Source organism: Cannabis sativa, chromosome 4 (genome assembly GCF_029168945.1).
Source record: "Cannabis sativa cultivar Pink pepper isolate KNU-18-1 chromosome 4, ASM2916894v1, whole genome shotgun sequence".
NCBI lineage: Eukaryota > Viridiplantae > Streptophyta > Magnoliopsida > Rosales > Cannabaceae > Cannabis > Cannabis sativa.
Window position 1 is genome coordinate 5621128 of NC_083604.1, and position 5476 is coordinate 5626603.

Here is a 5476-nt window from a genome sequence, read left to right on the forward strand (position 1 = left end):
AAACTTCATATGGAGAGCTTGTAATCATTGGCTGACAGTGACAATTGTGCTTTCTAAACGAGGTATGACTATGAATCCTAGTTGTTGTTGGTGTAAGAATGAAGCTCAAACTATCTGTCATGCTTTGTGGAGATGTCGGGTTGTCAGATTTATTTGGGAAAAAAAAATAAGGAATTTTGATTTATTTCCTAAAAAAGTCTCTAATGTGTTAGACTTTCTTATGGTTTTGTTTTCTTGAGTTCCCAAGATTAAAATAGAGTTACTTATTGGTTTATCTTGGTTAGTGTGGGAGCGAAGAAATAAACAAAATTCAAGCAAAAGCTTCCTGCTAATCTGGTGCGGCTTGCTTGGGCTTTGGACCTGTGGTTGTTGGATATTTTGTTGCCATACCAGGCTACTGCCACTAAGGTCCCAAAAGCTTCAAAGTTGGGTTGCCCCCCTCTTGGGTCTTTCATGGTCAATGTGGATGCTTTAATTTGTGTTGAAATAAATAGTTGCAATTTGCGGGTTATTGTCAGAGATTGTAGAAGAGCTTTGGTGGTTGTTGAAACCAAATTTCTCCCTAGCTCTTTCTCGATTTCGTTGGCTGAGGCCCTTGCTGTTCGTTTAGGGTTGGAATTGGCTCAAAGGTGGCATATGTCTTAGTTCTATATAGCTTCCGATTGTCTTTATGTAGTTAGTGGAATGAAAATGGTTGAGTACAGCAAGGTTGATTGGGGGTGGCATTTTAGTCGAGATCAAGTTAAAAAACTTATTGTTTAGTTGTATTGATTTTATTTTTTCACCTGAGTGCACTGGGGGACCCAATGAAGGACCAGTGTGGGCTTAAGCCCATGCTGAAAAAAATATTTCTTTTACTTCTTAACTAACAAAAAAATCTTTTAATTATTTTAAAAGCCCACAACAAATGCGCAACAAAATGGGAGATCAATAGTTGAATGATAATTTGATAGTATATCTCAAAAAGGATGTATTCAATGCAAGCCCGGCCCTGGGCATAGGCGGGCTAGGCCTGTGCCTAGGGCCCACCCAGCCTAGGGGCCCAAAATTTTTTTTTTTCCTCTTTTCAAATTATACATTTTTTTTTACCGATTTTGAAAAATACCACATTTTTTCTAACATAAGGGCCCAAAATTTTTTTTTCTCCCTATGGCCCACTTTGTTTCAGGGCCGGCCCTGATTCAATGCTATTGACAACAAGCTTATTATTCATCGTTTTCAAAATAGAAAAACTCGTCGAGGACAACTCTAAAGATATGAGCTCAAAAATTGATATATTTGCTAAAATTTTAGGATATTGTGTATGTTATATATTTTGAACATCGTTTTAGATTACTTTTTTTTTTTTTTTCTATTAGAAGATTTTTAGTGCTTGGTATTTAGTATCTTTTTAGTTGGTAATTGAAATATTGAATTGTATTTTTCTTTATATTTACTTGTTTTTTTGGAATATTTTTATTTATGAAAAAATTTACGCTCATCCTCCAATTAAATTTTAGGTCTGCCACTGCCTGAGTGTATAACAAAGTTGGTCATTCTCTTGCTAGATGGGCTTTGGTAAATAAGTCTAGTGTTGTTTGGATCGGAAGAATGCCTCATTGTGCGACTGTTGAGTTCATAATGGACATGCATGTTTGTTAGTTTTCGTTTGTTTAATAGAATTCATTTTAGAAAAAAAAATGTGGAAGGGAGAAAATTATCCAAACCCACCCCTACGTGTAACCTCAAAATAGAAGCAAATATAGGATTAGACTATTTAATCCAAATCCAATCCAAACAAACATGCCTCTAATATTTTAAAACCTTTATTTATGCTTAATTTTTATAAAATAAAATAAACATATTTTAAATTTAATTTTTTTATCTATATTTCAAATTACAAAAACGTTAATTATCCAAAATAATTTAAATAACATTAATGGAAACATTAATTAAGGAAACACTAATTAATTAAAAACATTGCAATACAAATTCCACCTAAATTATTAAATTATAAGAATAAGTCACAATATGTAATTTAAAGTAATCTAAGGTAAGTTAATAATAGTTTCAAATGTATAAAAACCTGTTAATAATTCACTCTAATTAACTAAAATATGTATAAATATAACTGGATGACAAATATTGCATTACTTACATCCCAATATTTAATAAATCTAATATGGATCTTCAAAATTTACATACATATATAATTATAATCATAAATGAAAATTAAATATGAAATTTTTAGTGAAGGGATTAAGAAGGCTAATTAATTTCCCCTCCGAACTTTGACATGTGCCAAATCATGTCTCCTGAACTATTGAGATTGTTAGATTTAAAGACTTTTGTCTAATTTCATTTAATTTTGCTGTTTCAATGATTATTTTATGTATTAAACCGTGCTAACCAGACTTTGATATCTACCAAATCATGCCCCTCAAAATTTGATATGTACTAAATCATGCCCCTGAACTTTCATCCATGTTAGAATTTTTTTTTTACTAAAATTAGACAAAAGTTCTTAAATCTAACAATCTCAATAGTTCAGGGGAATTTTTAACAACAAAAAAAGTTTAGAGGCATGATTTAGTACATGTCAAAATTCAAGGTGAAAAAATTCTAAGTAGCCAATTTGTTTTGTGAAATTTCTCTCAATTTTTAAATTATAAAATTAAAATTGTAATGGTTAACCAAGATATTTTTATCATAAAACTAATTATAATATAAAATTAGTAAAAGATTACTTTTTTTTTTTTTTGTAGTCTAAGTCAAGGGTGATTGGTGATATTTATGTGTTTTAAATTGAAGAAAACAATTTACTCAAATAAAAAGCACTTTTTGCTTATGATGGGGTCATAGCCATATAGAATGAAAGAGTAAGAGCATTATTTTTCCGTCAATTCGGCCGTGTCAACAGCTTAACTCCAATATTCTCAATCATATATAAATTATTTATTTATTTAAATAAAATAAAATAAAAGGTTAAATTTCAAACAATTAATTATACCATTTAATTGAGTGGTCTTTCTAACGTGATGCACTAGTTCAAATAATAAAGGGTTGAAATGAGTCGTTCCTCAAAAGTCATCCACCACAAAGTATAAAACACAGGGCCATATTAATTTTTTGGGAAATTCTATAATACACCACATACATCTTTATCTATTTTAGTATACGAAATAATTTTTTAGTTAAATTTTTTCTCATGGTCATGTAAATTATAGTTATTTAAGACATCTTGCAAAATTTTAAGAAATTCGAAAAAGTTTAACACGCTGAAAATTGCGTTCAAGCAGTGTGTTGTACTCGTGACTATTTTATTTTATACGCGTGTAAAATAGACTGTTTGAACATTATTTTCTATATTGTAAATTATTCAGAATTTCTTAAAATTTTGTAAGATATCTTAAATAACTATAATGTACATGAATATGAAAAAAATTAAACTACATTTTTTTTTCTGAATGTCGAAATAAGTAGAAGGTGCATCAATACATCTCTTTTAAGTAGTGCATTGCAGAACCACCCTTAATTATATATATATATATATATATATATATATATATTTATATTAGGGGAGCTTTTTATATTTTAGGTTGGGACATTATTTTTATCCTCAAAGTATTTTTTATTTTTGGTACATTAAGAAATTATATATTTTTTTTTGGGGAATTATCACATATACTGTTTTTTTAACTTTTTTTTTTTTTTTTTAAATTTACGGTTTGGGTTTCTAAAGTAGTTGTACTGCTAGTTGCAATAGATGTTTCTATACGATTTTTTTATTGCGATTTAAGTTGCAGCGCTAGTTGCAATAAGAGTAACTATGTAGAATTCCGTAAAATATATATATATATAAAAAAAATTGTTTTGAAGTGTAAAAATGAAAAAGTCTTTATTTTTTTTATAACAGTGTATACATTTTTTTTTTTACATTTTTAAAATTTTTTAAATAATTTATAATACTATCTTAAATAAAATTTAAAAAAGTCAGTTTATAAAATAAAACAGATAAACATCTTAAATTATTCAGAATTTATCGAAAATGACCATATTATTCTCTACTCTAACTACAATCGTCATATATATATACTAGTAAAAAGTTACGTGCGAAGCACGTATACTAAATTTTATGTTAGGTATTTTCTATTATATTAAAAGGTAATACACTTAAAAATGTTTATCTCATCTTGGTTCAACCCAACTTTATGTTGTTCCCATAGAATTGTGTGTTAGATATGAGCTTAGAAGAATAGTATTCGTTAGAATGGGTGCCAGTAATGGCGGTGCTGATGTAAGTTTTATCTTCTGAGAAAAATCTAGCTACTCCGACATTACAATTACACCTAGCCTTTCAAAATGAGCATCATCAAAAATTCAAGGATTATAAATTGAAAATGATATCTTGTTACTTTTGGTGTGCCCAACAAACTCTCTAACGGATGACATTATATTTCGCATATCCCAAAGTTGTTTAAAAGTAAAGCAATATAGCAAGGGAATAGAAGACTTACTCAAATAAATAATTACTTGAGCAACAAAGGATAACTCGCTAATAGAACACTGAATATTGCACCCAAATCAACAAAAAGTGAGGAATCGCAACAGAGAGGCCATGAATCACGGCATAGAAGCTGAAAGATTAAAGAGAATAGATGAGGCAATAATTCAATAGCAATATAGGGTTTGAGGGTTTGAGATTTAGAAAAAGAAATTATAAATGATTATCCTAAATAATCACGATTGGTTGCTAATCCTCTTGGGGCTAGTTATTTTATTGAGAATTTTCAGAGATTGTGTTTCTGGTTAGGTTTATATGATTAAAATTTAAAAGTAATATTAATTTATTTAAAATTAATATTAAAATACATCTTCATAAAAAAAATTTATTATTTTTGAATAGAAAATTATTTAAAAAAAAATTACCCATAAATTTCTCATAAACCCGATTAAAATTTAAAAGTAATATTAATTTATTTAAAAATTAATATTAAAATACATCTTAATAAAAAAAAATTATTATTTTTGAATAGAAAATTATTTAAAAAAAAAAATTACCCATGAATTTCTCATAAACTAAGAATTCAATTATATAGGCACACTTTATATAAAACTAGGTGAATGTACGTGTCGTTGTTAGTTTCATTTAAGATTTTGGTCTTTTTAAGATTTTGAATGTATTTTATTTTTAAAGATTACAAATTTTTTGTTTGAAAAATTAAATATTTATATTAATAATGTATTAAAAATAATATTAGTGTAATTATAAAATTGTAAATAAATTTATTATTGGAGTAGTAGATTATTCTATTTAGTTCTTTTTTTAACATAACATTGTAATGTAAGTTTATATCTATAAATATTCTGTAAAGTGTTAATATTATATGAACATCTCCATTTATAAAGCTAAAAAGTGGGTCAATGACAGAAGTGGTATATCTGCAATCACACAAAGATAGAAGTGGTATTTCTGCTTCCTATGCTTATCCAGAGA